This window comes from Eretmochelys imbricata, chromosome 17, assembly GCF_965152235.1.
Source record: "Eretmochelys imbricata isolate rEreImb1 chromosome 17, rEreImb1.hap1, whole genome shotgun sequence".
Lineage (NCBI taxonomy): Eukaryota > Metazoa > Chordata > Testudines > Cheloniidae > Eretmochelys > Eretmochelys imbricata.
The window spans coordinates 20,734,562-20,759,950 of NC_135588.1; the positions used below are offsets into that span (position 1 = coordinate 20,734,562).

Here is a 25,389-nt window from a genome sequence, read left to right on the forward strand (position 1 = left end):
TGAAATACTTCTACCCAGAATCATTTACGGGGAAGGGAAATCCCTCCTTTGTCTTTGTGGGTTATTGACACCCCAACTAACCCATCAGCAATCTTCCCCTCACTGCTGGCTCTACAAGACCTTCACTCCACCACACACCCCTTGCTCACCAGAGACGGCAGCGGGCCCAACTCGGTGAGGGCCCTCTCCATGCCTCAGTTTCCCCATCTACAATAAATGGATAATTATGCTGCCCCTCCCCATTTCACACTGCTTTGAGAACTAGGGATGGAAAATGCCTGTATACATAATTTTTAAAGCCACCTATGAGAATTAGGCGATCAACCTCCATTGATATTCAATGGGCATCTTAGGTCCCGTTTGAAAATCCCACATCATCATCACCATCATCATCCTAATTAAGCCAGAGTCACACTGAAGAGGACCAGCCATAGTACCACTCACTTCCAGTAGCACCACAGATGGCTGGCAGGGCTGCTCAGTGGGTGAAAGGTAGTTAAGCTACTAGCCTGGGCTCTATAAACCTGGGTTCAATTCCCTGTCTTGCCACAAGTTTCCTGTATGTCTTAAAGTTACCCAGATAGTAGAGAACTATTGAACAGTTCTGCTGCTCGAGTTCCTCCTGTAGGCAAGCTGTTAGTCCCTCAGGGTACATTTTCACTGTAATAAAAGATTTGCAGCAGTGGGGCAATAAAATAGCAGCGTCGATGTTCAGGATCAGGCCGGAGCCTGGGTTTGCAGATCCCGCAAGGTGGGGACGGTGTCTGGGCCTGAGCCTGAATGTCTACGTTGCAATTTTATAGCCCTGCAGCCCACGTCAGCTGATTCAGGCTCCAAGACTTGGTGCCAGGGGTTTTGTATCGCAGTGTAGACATCCCTTTAGTTCCTTATCTGCAAAATAGGAATGATAGTGCTTGCCTACCTCCTGTGGCTCTTATGCCATATAAGCACCAATCAGAGATAAGGGTCTGAGAACTTGGCTTACTATTCTCCACCGAAACCTCACCATGTAATTGTCCTGCTACCCTGGAGATCCAGCCACCTGCCTCCAGGCCGAAACGAATTCTCCAGCCCCGCTCCTTTGCCCCACCCCAGCCTCTAGCTCTCCTCGCCGTCTCCTTGCTTCGTGTCTCCCTTGGCATTTCCCCCCCGCCCCCAAGCGAATTAATGACAGAAACAATAATAATCAAGCTCTTCAGGTGGAGAAGAGGGAGTGCTGCTCTTTCATTTTTCGATTGCGCTTTGTTTGTATTTGCGCGCACGTGAAATATCTTCTAATAGGAGCACAATGTGCTAGAACATTGGAAATGCGTTCAGGCTGTTAGGCAGTTGCCCTAGCTGGCATTACGCCGATGTCTAATTAGGCTGGTGCTCGTCCCAAAGTGATGAGTTTGCAGGGAGGCTGCTGCGCCGAAGGAGATGGATGTCGCATGGCTTATCAATTTTCAATCTCAGCGCAGCGAGATCTTTATCAGGCCGCCGAGAACAACATTTTAATGGCATCCATTGCCAATCGCCAGTTGCTGCTGCTTCCGGGCTCATTTGGATTTTTTCGCTTGTTTTTTTTTTTCCCTCTTGTGCCCGGCAGGAGAGGGGGAGAAAGAAAAAAAACCAACAACAAGAACCACCTCAAAGGGTTCGTTTCAAAATTGCTGATCTCCTTTCATCTCTTCCCCATCCCCTTCCCGACCAAAAAGCTCATGCCTTTAATTTTGAAAAAAGAAGCCTTGAACAACAAGGAACTGTCCGATGTAAACACCGCAGATAAAGAGATGACACTGGGAGGAAACCTGGACTGAGACCAAAAAATTAGCAGTTGAAGAATTGGCTTGTTGTCATTTAGTCATTTCTTTGGAGGAAAAACAGAGTAACATTATTGGGCCAAAGCCCTACCTGGTGTAAAACAGCACACTCCAATGAGCTATGCAGATTGGTGCCAGTTGAGGAGCTGGCCCAGTGCATCTTTTACACATTTGTCAGTTACACTTTAGATTAAAGGTCTGTTAATAAACGGTTCATTAATAAACGAAGAGACGTTTTAATCAATGGTTATAGAGTCCAGCAGGTCAAGCTGTTGCTTCTAACCATTTCGAACACAGATGTGTTTATAACCAGCACCCTGCTCAGGTCTGAAGCACGCGTTAATCAATAATAAACTGTTTGAAAATGGAAGGTTAATTTGAAATAGGACCCATTTATCTCCTTATGGATACACAGGTGCCACACCTCATCTTAGAGAGCGGGAGAAAGTATGTGTGTGGGGGGGAGGGGTTGTCTCAGTCCTGTGTGTGTGACATGTAATAGGGCACCATGGCAGGACACACACAATTACAGTGGGGCTGATTTTCAAAGCACTCATGTGCCTAACTCCCTTTGTAATTCCACGGGTGTTAGGAACCTCACAGGAGTTTGTGCCTTTGAAAAAACTTACCCCATTGCTATTTCAGGCTCAGCTACTCAAAGTGGCCTAGGGGGAGTTGATACCAATTTCCCATTTTTCTCAGAACCAGGTTTCCAAATCTCAGAGGTGACTTTGAAAGCCTCACCTAAGAGCTCCAAGAATGAAGAGCAGTGACGGACTCAGTGCACCGTGGTGTGAGTTAGGCCTTTATGGCACCACAATGGGTTGCCACATGCTAATACTTCTCATATCCCCCTGTACTGGTCTCATATCCCTCCTCCTGCTTTTTGTATCTCCTCCCACCCCCAATCACCCAGGTGGCAGGGAGTTGGCTAAGAAAGAACAGCATCAGCAGGGAGATGGGAGGCGGTTCTCAGGATGCATCTGGGTAAGGAAAAGGGATATCCTGGTATGGAAAATGATGAGAATCTCTGACCTAGAGGAACGTGATTCTGTTTCACATAGGGCCATAGAGAATCTTTAGGGCAACCAAAATGTTCTTCCATTTATGTAGGACTCTGACTTCCTTTGCTTGCTGTGGAACATCTGCTAGGTCTTGGAGGTTGCATTGGATTTGGCACTACAAGGTGTTTTGTTTTCAAATATTTGGATTTGTTTCTGATTGCAGCAGTGAAGAGGTCTTGGAAAGAGGAATGGAGACGGCTGGAGGTCAGAGTGGAACAAAAGATCACGAGAAATGGAGGAACGAGGACCAGTCAGCCTGTAGCAGGAGGTGAGCTAGAGGAGCTTGAGGGATGGAGGAATTCTGCATTGTGCAGCATATAATGAAAACCGAAAGGGGCTTGCTTTTTACTTCCTTTCATAGGAGAACAAGGAGTCAGTCAATGTAATCAGTGGTGGATATATTTATCAGGCTGACAAAAGGCCAGGTAATTTACAAAGATGATCACGCTCAGATTGCAGCTAGCTGGAGGCCATCGCATTACAATTCCCAGCTCCCCAGACACATACAGACAACTGGACATAGCCACTCATACAGTCACACTTGAACACCCATACGTGTGAGGGCTCTGTATTAATGAATACAATCAAGAACAGTGTGCTGATTTCCAGAAGTGCCGGCAGGCACACTTGTACGTTCACAGCCAACACTCCTACACACATGCACATGTATACCTATCTGTACCTGTAGACACAAACACACACACTCATGTACACTCCCATGTATAAGGACTTCAAGAGTATGCACCCATGGATAAACATACACGGCATGCAGTGTGCACCCTTTCAATCTAATCCATGTGTATGCATACATTATTAGCCTGGTTACTCCCCGGCATGGGGGAGTATGGAGCCCCCTTATTCCCATATGTGAGCTACCTGAACAAGAGATAGCAGCGCTGGGGGAGAGTGATGGTGCTGTGAGCCACTGCTTCCCATCCTGCCATAGGGCAATGGGAGGTGGGTGGGCCGGGTGGGCAGTAGGCAGAACTCCCATCCCTCCCTGGAGCAAAGGGGAAAGGGGAGATTCCACTGTGACTCTCAGAGGTACCGTTCAGTCCCCGCTCAGGGCCAGGGCAGTTCCGCTAGGGACCACCCTCTACTGGGGCTGGATCGCACCAGCCCTCTGTGTGCACACCCCCATACATATGTACGCTCCCAGGAACTCGCACCTACGTGTTTACCCTGCACGCCCGTTTCCAAACACAGACTAATACTGCAATACGTGCAGGTGCCATTCCACCCTTTTGGTCATTGTGCACCCGTGTTGACGTCAGTGTCGTGCAGTGGTCAAATATGCAGGGGTGTGGGAGGCATTCCCCATTCTATGTATGAGGGACCCTACGGATATGAGACATAGATCATAGAATCATAGAATATCAGGGTTGGAAGGGACCTCAGCAGGTCATCTAGTCCAACCCCCTGCTCAAAGCAGGACCAATCCCCAACTAAATCCCTAACTAGACCGATGGAGGGCCATATCCCCAGCTGGTGTAGACCGTCAGAGCTCCATTCCAGGATGTTAATGGTGCCTGTTATGCCCATACATAATATATGTATCACCCATATTTCTAGTTGTGTACACCCCCCACACGCACCCACCCACAAGTCTGTCAAGCCCACTCTGCGCTAATCTATCAGGCCCCGGTACTCGGCAGATAAATAAATAAATAAAGCAACATCCACCATCCTTCAGCCAGCACAGCTGGTATCTTAAAAGCAGTTCAGAGCTAATTCCACCTCTGCATTGAAGACTTTCAATGACTGTTAATGAATTTAAATGCCGGGGATTTTCTTGTGATGCTTCATTGCATATGCTCTTCACATTAAGATGCTAATTAAGAACGCATCAGTCCAATCCTGGAGAGACGCGGGCACTGAGTGGAATGGATTGAGATGGTGTCTACAGGGCCGGTTGGTGGTATTTTTGTTTTTATCGGAGCTTGATAAATGATATACTGGAGGAGGTTAACTAGACTCATTCCCCAGTGTAATTTAAGACTCATTGCAGTATACCCATGTTGGAATCTAATTGACTGTCTGACTTCTGGACAACCAGTTTAAGAGTCCTTTTAAAATAGATTCAGGGCCATCTCTGGAACCCCATCCCCTACACCATCCACCCACCAAATTTTGTCCTCAGCCTTGATTGGTTATGAGAACTGGAGAAAGAATCTTCTCTAGGAAACAGTTTACTTCACAGTGTCTGAATCCAGGATTTTGTATTTGAGAGCCAGTAGAATTTTCCACTCCATTGTCCACAATACCAGGAAGCACAAGAAACAGATTTCCTCAGACTATCGGGAATCATAGAAAAACTTTGCAGCAAAAAGCAATGAGGAAAGGAAATATTTTGGGAAACTTCCCTGGCCACTGCTATACAGGAGGTCAGACTAGATGAACACAATTACTCTCACCGTTACAAATTTACACCTTATTGCCAGCCTGAATTGGTCTAGCTTCAACTTCCATTTATTGTATCAGTTATACTTTTCATTGGTAGATTGAAGAGCCCATTATTAAATATTTGTTCCCTATCTAGATACTTATAGACTATGCTCACATCACCCCTTAACCTTCTCTTTGCTATGCTAAATAGATTGAGATCTTTGAGTCTATCACAATAGGGCATGTTTTCTAATCCTTTAATCATTCTCATGGCTCTTCTTTGAACCCTTTCCAATTTTATCAACATCCTTCTTGGATTGTAGGCACCAGGACTGGACACAGTATTTCAGCAGCAGTCACTCTACTGCTAAAGACAGAGGTAAAATAACCTCTCTGCTTCTTCTCAAGATTCCCCTGTTTATGTATCCCATACCAGTCACTTCATTATCTTGCCCAGGATCAATAGCATGCTGACGGGCCTATAGTTATCTGGGTTATCCCATTTACCCTATTTAAAAATTATCACAATATTAGCTTTCTTCCAGCCTTCTGGAACTTCCCCAGTCTTCCAAGACTTATTGAAAATCAACATTAATGGTCCAGTGAGCTCCTCAGCCAGCTCTTTAAAAATTCTTGGATGCAAGTTATTTGGACCTTCTGGTTTAAAAATGTCTAACTTAAGTAGCTGATGTTTACCATCATCCAGAGATACTAATGGAATGGAATGAGTGTTATAATCACCATATCATCTGTTTTTCCTCAAATACAGAACAAAAATATTTATTAAACAGTTCTGCCTTTTCTACATTATTACTGATAATACTACCATTTCCAACTAGTAATCAACCAGTACCATTGTCAGGATTCTCTTTGTTCCTAATTTATTGAAAAAAAATCATTCTTATTGTCCTTAACTCTGCTAGCTATAGATTTCGCCTTATGTACCTTGGCCTCCCTTATCAATTTTCTACAATTCCGAACTTCTGCTTTATATTCATTACCATCTTCTTCCCCTTTCTTTCATTTGTTATACTTTTATTATTATTATTATTATTATTTTTATAGCTGCCTTCACTTCCCCTCTAACCAGATCATTTTTTTAACCAATGCAACCTTCTGCCTTAATTGTGACTTTTAAGAGCATCTAGTAAGATGTCCTTAAATGATTCCCAATTATCATTCAAATTTTTCTGGTTACATTTGTGTCTGTGTGTTCTCTGATCAATGCAGTCATTGGGATGTAGGCTTCATTCAGGAAACTGCTACCAGATAAGGAACAAGCCCCTTGACTTTGTAAGGAGGGCTTTGGCTTCAGGACTTGTTGGCCTTCTGAGTGGTAAATATCCTCCTCTAATGTAAAAAAAACCTGCCAGGAAATCTCAGCTAGAACGCTTTGATTGAGAAATCATCATTTTTAAACCTTTGGACTGAGCCGAAGCCGTCAATGCTTTATAAAGTCAAGGCAAGGTTTACAAATCATGAAACCTATTAATCTAATCCTAAAATAAATGTACAAATTCTAAAATGGATTTGCAGAGCTGAAGGGGGGAAACATGGATTCTGCAAATTCTGACAATTATTCCTTCGTTAAAGAGCTTTTTGCTTTCCAGGGCCTGAGAGTGGCTTTGTGTTTGGGACACTTAGCGAGTGCAATTGTTCCATTAGGATGTCTGTGGCATCTCATTATTATTGGGATTGCAAATGCTAATTTTCACATTTCAACTCTAAGCTCAGACCTCTGAGAGGATTCTTTCCACTTAAGCACTTAGCCGCTGTACTACTGTCCAAGTACGTCCAGAGAGAAGGTAGGTATTATTACAAATTATTTTTATAACGGTAGTACCTACAGGCCCCAAAGTGAGAGCAGACACAAAGCACTGTGCACACATAGTAAGAGGTTGCAATCTATAGACAAAGAAAACAGAGACTGACACCAGTGGCTCAATGTTTAAGTGGAAAGAATTTTTCTAGGAAGTCTGAATGTAGAAGTCTGAATGTTCTCTCTATTTTTTCCCCACCCATGTGCAGAATAAATTTTGTTATGTGCACCAAGGTATTGTCTGCTGTGTGTCACCAGTAGCAACAAAAAAAACCCCTAGGTATAATATACTGTATATTTTTCAAACATTACCCGAGGGATAATTACTCCAGTCAGGACAGGTTAGGCATTTTAGAACTCACTAAATTAAATGTAAGTGTAAAAGAGAAATAAAAATTATGAAATGCATAGACCAGTAAAAAAACTAAAATGGCACACTTTGAAAGAATAAAATTACAGAGAATATGTGTGCATTGCAGGAAGTACCAACAACAACAGTGTTGGGAGGTGTGTGACACAGACTGTGTGTGTGTGTGTGTCTTTCACAGAGTGTGTGAGAGACACACAGAGATTGTGTGTGTGTGTGAGACTCACAGAAACGGTGTGTGTGACACACAGGGACAGTGTGTGTTGTGACACAATGTGTGAAACACACAGAGACTGTGTGTGTGTGTGTGTAACACAGAGATAGTGTGTGTGAAGCTGCTGGGGAAGTTTCTGAGAGACTCCCGTATGCTGTCTATTTATGGCACTCACTGAAAGCTCTCCTCCTCCTGAACCATGCCCCCCCCCCCGCCCTGTTCTGAGGAGCTGGGGTACATGGGCAGGGAGGAGGGGAAGAGACAGTGTGTGTATGCATGCGTGTGTGTGTGAGAGAGACAGACAGAGACAGAGATTGTGTGTGCTGACTGCTGGGGAAGTCTCTGAGACGCCCCACGGCTCTCACCTGAAGGCTCGTTCAGACCTCAGAGCTGCTGCAAGTCCTGAGCCCTGTCCCCTCCTTGCTCTGTGAAGATGGGGTACAGGGGCTGGGGGAGGGGGACACCCTGACATCAGCACCCTCCTTCCTGCCCCCCTCTCTGCACAGCCAGCAGGAGCAGCTGCAGGAGCAAGGTGGCTGCAAAGCAGCGGGGGCGGGGAGGGGCACCTGAACACATGCTGCCGGCTGGATGTGCGCGGCTCTGCTGATCCACTGCACGGCCCTTGAATCTCTCCTGGGCGGCTGCCCAAGCACGCAGCTTACAGGGAACCTGGGTGTCGAGTTGAATTTGAGATAACAAAGGGGGGTATGACAGAGGTGTATAAAATCATGGCTGGTGTGGAGAAAGTGAATAGGGAAGTGTTATTTACCCCGTCACATAAGAGAAGAACCTGGGGGGGGTCACTATTCTCCAATGCACTCTGTGCACCAGTCTGCAGAGTGCACACCAGTACATGGTATTCACCAGTGCGCATTACCCACCAGGCACCAGAATGTGATAGTCACTCGTGTAAAATACACACTCTACAACCAGACAAGCACTGCGCTCTCCAATGAACTCACACAGGAAAATGATAAAAGACAAAAGCACCACGGCACCCGCGGGGGAACACTTTTCACAAGGCGATCGCTCTACATCTGACCCATCAGTCCCCATCCTCAAAAGGAACCTGCACAACGCTTTCAAAGGACGAACCTTGGAGCTTAAATTCATAACTTCTCTAGACACTAAAAATCATTGTCTTAATAAAGACACTGGATTATGGCTTATTACAACAATCTGCAACCCACTAACCTCCCCTTTTTGTCCTATGACTACAGGGGTGTCAAAGGGCCACTTCACTTGAACGTTCCCTTCAAATATGTGCTAACTACTTAATCATAGATTAGAATATCAGGGTTGGAAGGGACCTCAGGAGGTCATCTAGTCCAACCCCCTGCTCAAAGCAGGGCCAATCCTCAATTTTTGCCCCAGATCCCTAAATGGCCCCCTCAAGGATTGAACTCACAACCCGGGGTTTAGCAGGCCAATGCTCAAACCACTATGTTCAATCTTGTATTTAGCCTCCACCTCTGGAGCTCAAGGAGGACAGCTGCCAGTAAGTAGCAGTAGTAGGCTGCTATCCTGAATGTTGATTGGCCATTGGCAACAGCATTGTAAGGCATTTGTCCTGTAGTGGCCAGCGTGGAGTTCTGATGAGGTGATGTAGATGAAGCACAAGGAAGAGGTTATTCTGAAGCTTCTAGAAGGGGAAGAAAGGGGTGAGGGAGCCTACAGAGGCAAAGGGTGGCCATGCTGAGATGGTTGTGCTGTTACAAGCGATGTGGGGTCTAGCACCGCGGTTTCAGTCCAGCCCAGGTCAATAGTGACTGAAAGATGTCACCACATGATGGATGTGCAGGGGCCTCTGGGTAAAGGAACTGGGCCAGTCCTAGTGGGCACAGGTCCACTTCACAGAAGTGCCATTCTGTGGCACTTTTCACAGATCAAATGGGGGTGGAAAGTGGGCTACCCAATCAGTCAACAGGTGGGTCCCGCCCATCAGCTTGTTGGGGCATGTTGGCAGAGCAGCGTGGGGGAAGATTACACTGCTGCCTCCCTCTCCCTCTCTGAATATTATGATAGCCACTAAAAAGCTTAAATGAATGTGTGGCCGCATCATGGAAGGTGCGATACCTACACTGAATGAGAGACAGTCCCTGTCATGACGAGCTTACAATCAACCGGACCAGACAAGCAGAGCGGAAGAAAGGGAGAATCATTAGCCCCATTTTACAGACGAGGATCACTGAGGCTAAGGGACTCTTTGTGACTGAGCTGGTAATTGGATCCAGATCCTCTGAAAACCAGAGCCTGAAACACAAGTCCATCCTACCTCTCCCAAATAGATAATTTCATTGCCAGTCTCAAGGCTGGCCAGCTCTTGGGTTATCAGCCTAGAGGAGAGGCATCTGGTATGTCGGGAAGACCTTCTTCCTCTCCCGTGCCACCCACACACCCATCCGCTCCCATTAGCATGTCTTGCCCCAGATGTCACACCAACAGGCCTGTGACTCAGGGATGCCCCCCCACAGCCCTTCATGGAGGTCAGATAAGGAAGCCAACAACTCATTTCCCTCCTCACTGGCCCCCTGCTTCCCAGATCATAGGCTCTCTTGCCGTGTGAGCTGCTTTTCACTCACAGTCTGGTTCATCTCTGAAGCAGGGGAGCTGATGCGAAGGGGTTGGGATGATGGCCTTGATAAACCCTCAGCCATGCTACAAAATGTTCCCTGGTTGTTGCTTTGTTCCTTGCTTTTAATGCTTAGCCAGAGAGAAAGAAAACCTCCGTGATGAGCTACAAAATGCGCTGTGTCTCTTCCCCCCCCCCCACCTCTCTCCAAAACAAATGCAACCAAAATCCAAGGGCCTTAATGCAGAGAAAGGCTAATCAGTAGCAGGCATGCCGTGGAGTCTGAGCAAGAAAAGGAGCAAAAATGGGAGAGAGAGAAAGCCAGAGGATAAGTGTTTATTAATGATATGGGCTGAGATGCCCAAAACCAACCGGGGCATTTGGAAACTCGGTTCCCATTAAAATGAACAGGCACTCAGCATTTAAATCCTTTAGGCAGCCAGTGTTTTAGGGGCAGCCTGAGCCACCCTTGCTTTTGTTGAACAGTCCCCTATGCCGCGAGCAGTCTGAGGTGTGATGTCACGCAAGCAGTGATGATGTCACCCAAGCAATGATGACATCTCAGGCCTTTGGGGTGACGAGGAGGAGCAACCCCTGCTGGGCCACTTTGTTCAGCTCCCTCTAGGTTAGTGAAACTCCACAAGTGGCCCCAGCGGAGTAGTGGCCATGGGGCCAGGGAAGGAGGAGGAGGGATGGAGGAAACTGACACTCTGTTGTGTCTGATTGAGTAGAAATCGATAAGCTCACTCTGCTCATATCCATTATAATAGAGTTGAGGCCAGGGGGGCTGGTTTGTTTCCTGACCTAGAGGTGTGCACATGTGGGCAGGAATGGGTGTGCACATGTGAGTGTGTTTGTGTGTTTGTGTGCACACCAGACTCATTCTGATAGAGAAATTAACAATGGAAATGATGCTTTAAGTCATCTGGTGCAATCTTGACTTCCTTCTGGCCACTGCAGCTGTGGTCCCCATAGTCAAAGCCCCACGGATCATGAGATGAGGCTCCTGGTTTGCATGGTAAAGCAACATAATTTGCTCTGGGATTCAGGACACCTGGATTCTCTTTCAGGTGTGCCACAGGCTGGCTATGTGACCTTGGACAAGCCACTGCCCCTTGTCTGTTTAGATTATAAACTCTCCAGGGTAGGGTAGCGACTGCCTCTTCCTGTGTGCCTAGCACGTTGGAGTTGAGGCCTCAAGCTGTGACTGGAATAGAAAGAAACAAAAATGATTAGCCTCTGCTTTAATGGCGTGTAGGCGCTTTCCCTAGCTAACCTGAGCTTGTCTGCAAGGGGACATGACTCCAGAGTAAATTAAGGCATGCATTTAAAGCACAGTAGGTGTTGTGGAGTAAGGGTGTCCACCTGGGGAGATGTCCACCAGAAGATCCAAAGACTTCTCTCCTGTGCACCATTTGTGACCTGCAGGCAACTGTGGCTGGCTGAGGACATCTTGGGAGCAACCGAGGGGATTTAAAAAACACAAAACAGAATTTTTCTGATGAGGTCAGGGATTTTGGTGGCACAAAAGAGGCTTCTGGGAGAAATGATACAGCCTTCTGGCCAGGGGTAAAACCACACTGTACATGGACCCTCCCCTACGGTCTCATTGCCAGGCCAGGTTTGGATGACTCAGGCTATGGAGATGCCACCACTCTGCTATGGCAGTCGATCCCCAGAACACCCGGTCAGTGTTTCCCCGTATCCTAGAAGAAGCCGAGCGGTTGGCGATGTGGGAACTTGGAGCATTTAGCTCTGCTTTCTGGGCCAGAGAAAGAGCTTGGGAGCCTTCGCTCGGCAGAATTCAGAAGGCCACTGGGTGTCACTAGAAACCCACATGCAAGCCGCCTGCTTTATGCCTGTGGAAGTGAACATGCCCGAGAATCAGGAAGAGCAGTGATCTCAAAAACACCCACTTCACTGCAGCACAGGCCTCTCCATCAGGGCACGCCATAGCACCGGCTCAACGGGGAATGCATGTTCACTGTGATGCCTTATAGCACAGGGGAGTTTAGTATCTCTCCTAGGGTGACCAAGCAGCAAGTGTGAAAAATCCGGATAGGGTGTGTGAGTGTGTGTGTGCGGGGGTGTGGGGGTGGGTAATAGGCTTCTATATAAGAAAAAGCCTCAGATATCAGGACTGTCCCTATAAAATCGGGACATCTGGTCACCCTAATCTATCCACATCCACTTTAACAGGCAGTACGTGGGGCACAGGGTTTTCCCGAGATGCAGCAGTAACAAGGGGTGATACAGCTCTGGGATCTGCAGCAATGATCCCTGTATTATACATAGTTGTCCAGCCAGAACTCCTAGGTTTCTGCCTGCATTAGCTGCTGCCTGTATCCACATAGAGCTATGATGCTGCCCCGCCTCTTCTTCCCTGTCCATTTCTCGGGATGCCTGTCTCCACAAGGAGTCCCTGGTATCCCAGAGCCCTGGAATTCATGGCTAGGCTGTCTCCTGGATCCACACAGAGTCCAGGGCAAAATCTGGATCCAGAGTCCCTTGTGTGTGACCTCCCTGTATCCACACAGAGTCTGTCTCACAGTCACTCCTTTTGCATGCGGGCCTCCTCAAATTCCTCTTTTCATGAACGCCTGTACCCACAGGGAGTTCTGCTGTGGGTACGGGCATTGGGACCAGGCAGTCCCGATAGGTGACATGCCTGACCAAGCTGATTGCCTTCTATGATGAGATAACTGGTTCTGTGGATATGGGGAAAGTGGTGGATGTGATATACCTTGACTTTAGCAAAGCTTTTGATACGGTCTCCCACAGTATTCTTGCCAGCAAGTTAGAAAAGTATGGATTGGATGAATGGACTATAAGGTGGATAGAAAGCTGGCTAGATCGTCGGGCTCAACGGGCAGTGATCAACGTCTCAATGTCTAGTTGGCAGCCGCTATCAAGCGGAGTGCCCCAGGGGTCAGTCCTGGGGCTGGTTTTTTTCAATATCTTCATTAATGATCTGGATGATGGGATGGATTGCACCCTCAGCAAGTTTGCAGATTACATTAAGCTGAGGGGAGAGGTAGATAAGATGCAGGGTAGAGATAGGGTCCAGAACAACCTAGACAAATTGGAGGATTGGGCCAAAAGAAATCTGATGAGGTTCAACAAGGACAAGTGCAGAGTCCTGCACTTAGGACGGAAGAATCCCATGCACCGCTACAGACTAGGGACCAACTGGCTAAGCAGCAGTTCTGCAGAAAAGGACCTGGGGGTTACAGTGAATGAGAAGCTGGATATGAGTCAGCAGTGTGCCCTTGTTGCCAAGAAGGCTAGTGGCATTTTGGGCTGCATTAGTAGGAGCATTGCCAGCAGATCGAGGGAAGTGTTTATTCCCCTCTATTCAGCACTGGTGAGGCCACATCTGGAGTACTGTGCCCAGTTTTGAGAGAGTCCTGTGGAAGGCAACGAAAATGATTAGGGGCCTGGGGCACATGACTAATGAGGAGAGGCTGAGGGAACTGGGCTTGTTTAATCTGCAGAAGAGAAGAGTGTGTGTGGGGGGTGGGCTCTGACAACCTTCAACTACCTGAAGGGGGGTTCCAAAGAGGATGGAGCTCGGCTGTTCTCAGCGGTAGCAGATGACCTAACAAGGAGCAATGGTCTCAAGTTGCAGTGGGGGAGGTTTAGGTTGGATATTAGGAAAAACTTTTTCACTATGAGGGTGGTGAAGCACTGGAATGGGTTCCCTAGGGAGGTGCTGGAATCTCCATCATTAGAGGTTTTTAAGGCCTGACTTGACAAAGCTTCTGACTGGGATGAGTTAGTTGGGGTTGGTCCTGCTCTGAGCAGGGGGTTGGACTAGATGATCTCCTGAGGTCTCTTCCAATGATTCTATGAAGTCCCTCCGGCAACATCTATCTCTCAATATGCCTTGCAGAACTCTTCTCTTGACTGTCACCTGTAAACCGTGTAGGACCAGATTTGCACAAGAGCTCAGCTACCATGTGGCAATTTACAGATGGGAAACCGAGGCACTTAGAGACTAAGTGACACATCCAAAGTCACACAGGAAGTTGGTGATGGAGCAGGGACTTGAACGCTGGTCTCCCAAGTCCTAGGCTAGAGATCCCTGACCAGTGGCTCTCCTTCCTCACAGCTGATCAGCTCTTGGGTGGCCGGGTTCCATGTGTTCTTGTAAAACAGGAGAGTGTGTCAGCCCCACTTATGGGGTTACTCAGGGCCGCTAGTGGGTGAGGGGATGCGGAGAGCCGTGGATGGCTGGTGCTGAGTGATACGTTTGAAACTCTTGTTCGATGGCCGTTATTCCTTGGCTACAGATATCAGCCCCGTGCCCGCAGCTCGGGGAGTTAATGGTGGAATCAGCATGATGGCACGAGGCTGGGTAGGAGACAAGCTCCATCAATCTTTTTGCCGTGTACATGAGCCTTTGATTAAAGGTTGCAGGGTTAACTCGCTCCTGTTCACTATTCTAAGTCACGTGGGGGATCGAGGGGAGAAGGGAGAGAGAAATAAAAGTCCTGTTATTAGAGAAAGACCAGGCTAGATCAGCTTAGGCAGCACGAGCTGCTACTATCGGGAACCTGCCTCTTCACCTGCACGAGCGAAGAGCCTGGGAGTAAATGAGTTTTGAAAGGGGAAGTCAGGCAGGTTAATGACAGAGCTGGAGGAAAAAGGGGAACATTCAGAGGCTGAATTCCCTCCACTTTGTTCTCCTTGCGGCCCGTTCCACTGCTCAGCTACCCCCTCAGCCTGCCCTTTGCCCCCTCCTTGCCGCTCACCGGGCAGCTGCTCCCCGTTACGAGAACCCATTGCCCCTGGATGCCGTAACCCTGGTACAGGACTGAGCATCCCTCTGGGGCAGAAAGGGGGAATCATGTAGACTCAGCCACCCAGGCCTTTGCCATCCATGTACACCCGGACTGGATTCTCATTTATGCGAAGGCCCCATGACACTGCTCTGACACCACACCCCCATGTAACAGAGCCGCTTCTGTAGCCTTATACAGGAGCCCTAAGCCAGCCCCGCTGTCAGCCCCCCATGTTGGGAATGTGCATAGGATCAGAAAGTGGAGGAAGAGAAGACAGGAGGCAAAGGATGGGCCAGGGGACATGGGTAAGGTCAAGGGCAGACTGGGGGCAGAGAGTGGGAGGGAGAGGGTGGATCAGGGGTGTGGCAGGGACTGGGAAGCAGGTAGGTTTGGAAGGATTTTGTTTTTAATCGGTAAATGGCAATCAACGTCAATTTCACGAAACACACAGAAACCCCATGGGAAAATACTTCCATCAATAACAATCGAGATGTACAGAAAGGCAAAGTAAGAAAAACACAGCTTGAGAACATATTTTGAATGTGATTGAAGGCTCTTTACTCTGTATAGTGTGGCATGTGATGTTGGCCATTTGTGTTTTAATGGATTCAAAGCTTGAATTTTTTTGAATCTCAACGCCTGCTGGCCTTAAATAAATAAACATGAGGACACAGGTGATCCAGTGGATATAGTGGACTTGGACTTTCAGAAAGCCTTTGATAAGGTCCCTCACCAAGGGCTCTCAAGCAAACTCTGTAGTCGTGGGATAAGAGGGAAGGTCCTCTCATGGGTCTGTAACTGCTTAAAAGACAGGAAACAAAGGGAAGGAATAAATGGTCAGTTTTCACAAAGGAGATAGATAAATAGCGGGACTGGGACCAGTGCCGTTCAACATATTCACAAATGATCTGGAAAAATAGTGGCAAACTTTGCAGATGATATAAAATTACTCAATAGTTAAGTCCAAAGCAGACTGCAAAGAGTTACAAAGGGACCTCACCAGACTGGGTGACTGAGCAACAAAATGGCGGATGAAATTTAGTGTTTGTAAATGCAAAGTAATGCACATTGGAAAACAGCATCCCAACTTTACATACTGTGGCATATTGCCGGCACCACTTTGATGGGTCTCGCACTTTCTCTTCTTGGGGGGGTTCAGGGCACCGTTTCTCACCCCTGAACTGGGGTATTAACTGCCCCACTAGTGTCCTAGAGGAGGGGAGTAGAGAGGGAGGGACCCGGGCCCGCCCTCTACTCCGGGTCCCAGCCCAGGGGCCCTAGGGATTGCAGTAAACCACTAGAACTAGCGGTTCTTTCCCCTGGGCTACTTCCCTCTCCTGCCCTTCAGCTTGTGGGGCTTCCTGCCCTCCCTCTGCACAAACCAGGTGTCCCTTTACCTAGGGTCTTGGCCTTCTTAGCCCACCGCAGCACTTCTCCAAATTCTCCTCTGCTTCCCTCCAAACTGCTCTCTGCTCCAGCACCAATCCACTCTGCTTCAACTCCTCCTCTTGTCTGATTGAAGCAGGGGGTTTTTATCATGTGGCTGGCTTCAGGGGCTTTAATTGGCTTCAGGGGCTTTAATTAATTTATAGCAAATCTACAGGGAATAAGGCTCCCTTCTAACACTCGCCTGCTGCCCTCTGGCCATGCTGTATCACGATACAAATGATGGGGTCTAAATTAGCTGTTATCACTCGAGAGAGATCTTGGAGTCCTTGTGAATAGTTCTCTGGAAACATCTACTCAATGTGCAGAGGCCATCAAAAAAGCCAACAGAATGTTAAGAACTATTAGGAAAGGGATAGAGTGTAAGACAGAAAATATCATAGTGCCATTATTTAAATCTATGGTATGCCCACACCTTCAACACTGCATGCAGTTCTGGTCACTCCATATCAAAAAAGATACACTCAAAATGGAAAAGGGACAGAGAAGGGCAACACAAATGTTTAAGGGTCTGGAACAACTTCTGTATGAGGGAAGATTAAAAATCCTGGGATAACTCAACTTGGAAAAGAGACGACTAAGGGGGGATATGATAAAGTCCATAAAATTTTGGCTGGCACGGAGAAAGTGACTAGGGAAGTGTTATTTGCCCCTTCCCATAACACAAGAACCAGGGCTCACCTAGTAAAATTAACAGGCAGCAGGTTTAAAACAAACAAAAGGAAGTATTTCTTCACACAATGCTCAGCCAACCTGTGGAACTCATTGCCAGGGGATGTTGTGAAGGCCAAAACTATAACAGGATTAAAAAAAGAATTAGATAAGTTCCTGGGGGACAGGTCCATCAATGGCTATTAGCCAAGATGGGAAGGGACACAACCTCATGCTCTGGCTGTCCCTAAGCCTCTGACTGCCAGAAGCTGGGACTAGATGACAGGGGATGGATCACTTGATGATTACCCGTTCTGTTCATTCCCTTTGAAGCACCTGGCATTGGCCACTGTCAGAAGACAGGATACGGGGCTAGATGGACCATCTAGTCTGTCTGTCTCCTACACACTTCCCTCCCTCCAGTCTACCTGTGCATTACTTTTATGCCTCTCACCTTACAAGCTGCTTAACGGATTGGAGCCTTCCAAGATCCATTGTTCATTAAGTGTTTCTTGGTTGGGCACTTAATTGGTCTGACCCAGTATGGCTGTTCTTATATTCTTATGGTTTGACACCCCTGTATGTTCCTGCAACTGTGAAAATTTAAAATAGATTTAAAAAATGCTTTAAACCCATCATCTTATATAACTGTGGAAACTTAAATTGATAAAAATAAAAATAAGTAACTAAAAAGGCTTAAAATAACCATCACCTTTTTTCATTGCAATGCTAAAAATATAAAAAATTGAATTCTGCAAAGCCTAGATATAGAAGATTTGTGGGAGGGGTAGCCAGGGCTGGGAGCAGGGTATAGGCGGGAGGGGGCAGGTCACGGGTTGTGCTAGGGTAGGAAAAAGGGGGAAGATCAGGGCATGTCAGCGGTAGAAAGGCACATTGTATTCCAACTAGTCTCTGCTTCCCAGGGTCCATAGGGCGGCATGGGAAGAGAGGGTAATTTAAAGCAGCCCTGAGGCTGCTCTAGGTGATGCTGGATCCATGCAGGCCCCAAAGGGTCCCAGAATACAGGGAGCATAAAAGTAGTTTGAAGTCGCCTTCCCCCACAAGGCCAAGAACTGGAAACGGGCAATAAGAATGTAGGGGGGGGTCCGTGGGTCAGACTTGGAGCATAGGTCATCAGCACTGGGTCACCAGTTCAAACCATGCCGAGCCAAGGTCAGTTTGAATCCAGACGCCATCAGGACATGGACACCTGCCAAGAGAGCATCCTTCCCGAGGGACACATGCTGCTGCTGCTGCCCGGCTGAACGAACGAGGTTTGCACTGCCCAGATCAAGGAGCGATTCATCTCCATTTAACTGTGATCTGTATTCAATTCCTGCATGTATCCATGACGAGCCCTGTCACTCCCTCCCCAACGGATGGGGCTTTTATAGCCAGAGGGTCTATTCATGGCCGGAGAGCTGGGTTATGATTGCTGTGCTCAGCCGCAGCCTGCTGGATGCAGGACGAGCCAGTGTCTCGCCTGACGATCACTGCTGGGCCCCGTGCACCGCCCAGCTCTTCGTCCCAGCTCAGGGCGAGCAGGGGCTGCATCCCTCCATCACGCTGTCTCAAAACTCAACCGCTGGGAACTTGTTTGGACTGTCCTTTCAGTGTTCCACGTTCTTGTACACCCTGCGTAAAGAACTGTGCCTGTGAATATCTGAATATCCCCTCCCTGTACACCCCATCCATCCATCTGTCTGTCTGTCTCCTACACACCTCCCTCCCTCCAGTCTACCTGTGTGTTACTTTTATGCCTCTCACCTTACAAGCTGCTTAACAGATTGGAGCCCTCCAAGATCCATTGTTCATTAAGTGTTTCTTGGTTGGGCACTTAATTTGCACACTCCTTTCTCAAGAAACTGACCAAATGCTTTACTAAGGCTACTTAAAAATCAAGCAAGTACACAGCCGATATTCATAACTTCGAATACAAAAATGATACATGCATAGAAATAGGATGGATAGATTTCTGCTTAACGGAAAGGTTTGTAAGCCAGAGATGAGCTCAGAGGCAGTGCGCTCCGTGACACCACCCTGCCTCAGTTTCCCTTCTCACCCTTCATCTCTCTCATCTATTTCAGTTGTGAGCTCTTCAGGACAGGGACTGGTTGTCGCTGTGTGTACGTACCATGCCTGGCACAATGAAGGCCTCTAGATACCACTGACATATCAGTCACAGAGAGACAGGATTGGGAATCCAGACTCCAAGCACCGTGAGAGTGTATGTGTTGTCTAGGCCTGGTGCAGGTGAATTTCCCAGGCCCAGCTCAGCCGGAGCTGTGCCCATGTATCCAAGGGGAGAATCCGGCCCCTTAGTATTTGAGATCTTCAGCATTTATGAGGCTTCGGTTATTTTTGTGCCAGCCATTGCAGGTCTCCTTCTGAGGTTAATTAGTTGCTCTTCCTTTTTCCCTTCTGCCGACACCTGGGCCTGCCCTCCACTCTCCCCCGCCCGCCATCAGATGCTCACTGAGTTATCAGCTCACACAGGACATGCCAGCACTGTGCTTCCATTCTTCGTGAGCAGTGGTCCAGGAAGCTCCTGGCCATCCGGGAGCACTCAAGGGGACAGGCAGAAAAGCTGATGGTACAAAACAATTAACAGGGTCAGACGCCAATCCCAGCAGACTAGCTGGTCGATGTTCAGTATCAGCAGCAAATGCTGCTGCCTCGTCAGATGGCGTTTAGCATCTCTCCCATCACCTTCCTCATCCTCTCAGCCTCCCCTCCGCTGCTGCCTTTCCTCTCGCGAACTAATCCTCTCTTTACCTCCACCCCTGCTGCTCCTATTGATGCTGGCCAGGGTTCCCTCCTGGCCACCAGTCTCACAGCCATCTCCACAGCTGGATTAAGGCAATTTGGAGACCAGGGACCGCATGACATGCTGTCCCTGGGGCTCTCCCCTCACTTGGACTGGCATTTACAAAGCACCCCCAGGAGTAGAAACAGGTCCTCTCTCCCCACATAGTGGGGCAGGGATAGCACCTATAATTTCTCCCAACAACAGGGGCATATCTGCCTGGATGGGTGGTGTGACGGTGCACCCCATAAGGCTTTATGGAAATATGTTTATGAATGTGTATATGACATAACTGGAATATGTTTTATGCTACATATGCCATGTAACATCTCTCTGTAAAGGTGATGATCTACTGAATCTATCCATCCTATTTCTATGCATGCATCATTTTTGTATTCGAAGTTATGAATATCGGCTGTGTACTTGCTTGATTTTTAAGTAGCCTTAGTAAAGCATTTGGTCAGTTTCTTGAGAAAGGAATGTGCAACTTAAGTGCCCAACCAAGAAACACTTAACGAACAATGGATCTTGGAAGGCTCCAATCCACATAAGAAGTCTACTTGAGGACGTTCAAGGTCGCATGTGAACCATGGCTGCTACCTGTAAGTTCTGAGTCGTGCATGGACATGTGACTGGCCCACGGGACTCCAGAACTCCATATTGTAGCTGGGATTCTACACAAGGGGAGGGAGGGATCTCCACCCATGAGAGAAAGTCTATTTAAACCCCTGGGAGACCTCTACATTTTGTCTTCAGCTGGCTCAAGAGATAGCCTCTCCACCCCCAAGGATACCTGAAAGAAACTGGAACAAAGGACAGTAATTACAGGGGGTGTGAGTGATTGATGGACCCAGACTAGAAGGAGACTAGTCTGTGAAAGGAAGTTTACTGGAATATCTCAGAGGGTGAGATTTCATCTGTAATCACTTTCTTACTGTATTAGGCGTAGACTTGCGTGTTCTATTTTATTTTGCTTGGTAATTCACTTGTTCTGTCTGTTACTACTTGGAACCACTTAAATCCTACTTTCTGTATTTAATAAAATCACTTTTTACTTATTAATTAATACAGAGTATGTATTAATACCTGGGGCGGGGGGACAGCTGTGCATATCTCTCTATCAGGGTTATGGAGGGTGAACAATTTATGACTTTACCCTGAATAAGCTTTATACAGGGTAAAATGGATTTATTTGGGGTTTGGACCTCATTGGGAGTTGGGCATTTGCATGGTAAAGACAGGAACACTTGTTAAGCTGCTTTCAATTAAGCCTACAGCTGTTGTGGGACGTGGTTCAGACCTGGGTCTGGGTTTGCAGCAGGCCAGCGGGTCTGGCTCAAACCAGGCAGGGCACTGAGGTCCCAAGCTGCCAGGGCAGGGAAAGCAGGGGCAGAAGTAGTCTTGGCACATCAGTTGGCAGCCCCAAGGGGGTTTCTGTGATCCAGCCCATCACAGGTGGATGGACTGGTCCTGTTGCCCACATACACAGGCCTCTCCTGGGGAGGAGCCCCCAGCCCAGCAGGTTTTGGATTTAACACCCTGTTGTGATGCAAGTTGAGTCCCGCCCCCACCCCTATCAGAACAACTGGCTCAGGCTCTCTGCAAACTCAGGCAGATGTTGCTGTCTATCTACTTAAGTTGGAAAGCACTCTCCCAGCTGCAGTGTAGACATACCCTGAGGTAAGAACTTAGGAGCATGTCTACCGGACAGGGCCTATCCAGCATAGCTCTGTCACTGTAGCTATGCCAGCAGGCCTGCCTGGTGTACACACAGCCTATGCCAACGGGAGAGGTTTTCTGTCACTGTAGAAAGACCACTTCCCTGAGTGACAGAAGTTACATCAACAGAAGCATTCTTTCACAGCACTAGCTGCGTCTCCACGGGGTAGGTCAGCATAGCTCCACGCTCACTGGTGTAAATGTCGGTGTGTGTGTTATGCAATGTGTGTGTCTGTGTTATATGTGTGCAGTGTGTGTGGGTTGTGTGCTGTGAGCGGAGGGGTGTGAATGTGTCGGGGGGTGTGTGGTGTGCAAGGCGTGTTGTGTATGGGTGCAGTGTGTGTGGGTTGTGTGCTGTGAGTTGAGTGGTGTGGATGTGTCGGGATGTGTGTGCTGTGCAAGGCGTGTTGTGTATGGGTGCAGTGTGTGTGGGTTGTGTGCTGTGAGCGGAGGGGTGTGAATGTGTCGGGGGGTGTGCTGTGCAAGGCGTGTTGTGTATGGGTGCAGTGTGTGTGGGTTGTGTGCTGTGAGTTGAGGGGTGTGTATGTGTCGGGGGGTGTGTGCTGTGCAAGGCGTGTTGTGTATGGTGCAGTGTGTGTGGGTTGTGTGCTGTGAGCGGAGGGGTGTGAATGTGTCGGGGTGTGTGTGCTGTGCAAGGCGTGTTGTGTATGGGTGCAGTGTGTGTGGGTTGTGTGCTGTGAGCGGAGGGGTGTGAATGTGTTGGGGTGTGTGCTGTGCAAGGCGTGTTGTGTATGGGTGCAGTGTGTGTGGGTTGTGTGCTGTGAGCGGAGGGGTGTGTATGTGTCGGGGGGTGTGTGCTGTGCAAGGCGTGTTGTGTATGGGTGCAGTGTGTGTGGGTTGTGTGCTGTGAGCGGAGGGGTGTGTATGTGTCGGGGGGTGTGTGCTGTGCAAGGCGTGTTGTGTATGGGTGCAGTGTGTGTGGGTTGTGTGCTGTGAGAGGAGGGGTGTGAATGTGTCGGGGTGTGTGTGCTGTGCAAGGCGTGTTGTGTATGGGTGCAGTGTGTGTGGGTTGTGTGCTGTGAGCGGAGGGGTGTGAATGTGTCGGGGTGTGTGTGCTGTGCAGTGTGTGTTGTGTATGGGTGCAGTGTGTGTGGGTTGTGTGCTGTGAGCGGAGGGGTGTGAATGTGTCGGGGTGTGTGTGCTGTGCAAGGCGTGCTGTGTATGGGTGCAGTGTGTGTGGGTTGTGTGCTGTGAGCGGAGGGGTGTGAATGTGTCGGGGGGTGTGCTGTGCAAGGCGTGTTGTGTATGGGTGCAGTGTGTGTGGGTTGTGTGCTGTGAGCAGAGGGGTGTGAATGTGTCGGGGGGTGTGCTGTGCAAGGCGTGTTGTGTATGGGTGCAGTGTGTGTGGGTTGTGTGCTGTGAGCAGAGGGGTGTGAATGTGTCGGGGGGGTGTGCTGTGCAAGGCGTGCTGTGTATGGGTGCAGTGTGTGTGGGTTGTGTGCTGTGAGCGGAGGGGTGTGAATGTGTCGGGGGGTGTGTGCTGTGCAAGGCGTGTTGTGTATGTGTGCAGTGTGTGTGGGTTGTGTGCTGTGAGCGGAGGGGTGTGAATGTGTCGGGGTGTGTGTGCTGTGCAAGGCGTGTTGTGTATGGGTGCAGTGTGTGTGGGTTGTGTGCTGTGAGCGGAGGGGTGTGAATGTGTCGGGGTGTGTGTGCTGTGCAAGGCGTGTTGTGTATGGTGCAGTGTGTGTGGGTTGTGTGCTGTGAGCGGAGGGGTGTGAATGTGTCGGGGTGTGTGTGCTGTGCAGTGTGTGTTGTGTATGGGTGCAGTGTGTGTGGGTTGTGTGCTGTGAGCGGAGGGGTGTGAATGTGTCGGGGGGTGTGTGGTGTGCAAGGCGTGTTGTGTATGGGTGCAGTGTGTGTGGGTTGTGTGCTGTGAGTTGAGCGGTGTGGATGTGTCGGGGTGTGTGTGCTGTGCAAGGCGTGTTGTGTATGGTGCAGTGTGTGTGGGTTGTGTGCTGTGAGCGGAGGGGTGTGAATGTGTCGGGGGGTGTGCTGTGCAAGGCGTGTTGTGTATGGGTGCAGTGTGTGTGGGTTGTGTGCTGTGAGCGGAGGGGTGTGAATGTGTCGGGGTGTGTGTGCTGTGCAAGGCGTGTTGTGTATGGGTGCAGTGTGTGTGGGTTGTGTGCTGTGAGCGGAGGGGTGTGAATGTGTCGGGGTGTGTGTGCTGTGCAAGGCGTGTTGTGTATGGTGCAGTGTGTGTGGGTTGTGTGCTGTGAGCGGAGGGGTGTGAATGTGTCGGGGTGTGTGTGCTGTGCAGTGCGTGCTGTGTATGGGTGCAGTGTGTGTGGGTTGTGTGCTGTGAGCGGAGGGGTGTGAATGTGTCGGGGTGTGTGTGCTGTGCAGTGTGTGTTGTGTATGGGTGCAGTGTGTGTGGGTTGTGTGCTGTGAGCGGAGGGGTGTGTATGTGTCGGGGGGGTGTGCTGTGCAAGGCGTGTTGTGTATGGGTGCAGTGTGTGTGGGTTGTGTGCTGTGAGCGGAGGGGTGTGTATGTGTCGGGGGTGTGTGCTGTGCAAGGCGTGTTGTGTATGGGTGCAGTGTGTGTGGGTTGTGTGCTGTGAGCGGAGGGGTGTGAATGTGTCGGGGGGTGTGCTGTGCAAGGCGTGTTGTGTATGGGTGCAGTGTGTGTGGGTTGTGTGCTGTGAGCGGAGGGGTGTGTATGTGTCGGGGTGTGTGTGCTGTGCAGTGTGTGTTGTGTATGGGTGCAGTGTGTGTGGGTTGTGTGCTGTGAGCGGAGGGGTGTGTATGTGTCGGGGGGGTGTGCTGTGCAAGGCGTGTTGTGTATGGGTGCAGTGTGTGTGGGTTGTGTGCTGTGAGCGGAGGGGTGTGAATGTGTCGGGGTGTGTGTGCTGTGCAAGGCGTGTTGTGTATGGTGCAGTGTGTGTGGGTTGTGTGCTGTGAGCGGAGGGGTGTGAATGTGTCGGGGGGTGTGCTGTGCAAGGCGTGTTGTGTATGGGTGCAGTGTGTGTGGGTTGTGTGCTGTGAGCAGAGGGGTGTGAATGTGTCGGGGGGTGTGCTGTGCAAGGCGTGTTGTGTATGGGTGCAGTGTGTGTGGGTTGTGTGCTGTGAGCGGAGGGGTGTGTATGTGTCGGGGGGGTGTGCTGTGCAAGGCGTGTTGTGTATGGGTGCAGTGTGTGTGGGTTGTGTGCTGTGAGCGGAGGGGTGTGAATGTGTCGGGGTGTGTGTGCTGTGCAGTGCGTGTTGTGTATGGTGCAGTGTGTGTGGGTTGTGTGCTGTGAGCAGAGGGGTGTGAATGTGTCGGGGGGTGTGCTGTGCAAGGCGTGTTGTGTATGGGTGCAGTGTGTGTGGGTTGTGTGCTGTGAGTGCAGCGGTGTGCCTGGACTGATCAGCAGTGAACCGATGCCCAGTGCCCTCACCCAGCCCCCCCTGCACGCCCTAGTAGACCTGCTGTTATCCCCGGGACTCCTGGTACCTGAGAAGGTGGAAAGAGGGGTGAGACACAGGAGTGCGGGGCTCCCTGCACCCCAAATAGCCTCGTGGTGCCTTGAATGCGGCTCTCACCTCCTGAACAGGGATTTCTTTGGGGTGGGGGGGGGTCTTTAATTTTTTATGAATCCCTCTTAAGTGTTTTCTTTTTTTCCCTTCAATTTTATTTGGCCCACCTCCTTTCAGCGATTAACCCTGGGGCCATCGCGTCTCCTAAGAAAGATGCTCTGACTTCATTAAGAGTTAATGGAAGCTGTCGGAGGTTTGAAGGATTGCGCTGGAGACGGCACAGGGG

General features: G+C 49.1%; 1 long non-coding RNA gene across 1 annotated transcript in view; it reads left to right on the plus strand.

The window, feature by feature from the left end:
• Window positions 1-8,747, plus strand: part of LOC144276519 (uncharacterized) — a 38,947-nt gene extending 30,200 nt beyond the window's left edge. The window contains exons 3-4 of the long non-coding RNA XR_013348263.1: window positions 3,030-3,134; window positions 8,536-8,747. This is a non-coding gene — a long non-coding RNA (uncharacterized LOC144276519). The remainder of the gene's footprint in view (window positions 1-3,029; window positions 3,135-8,535) is intronic.
• The last annotated feature ends 16,642 nt before the right edge of the window (window positions 8,748-25,389 follow it).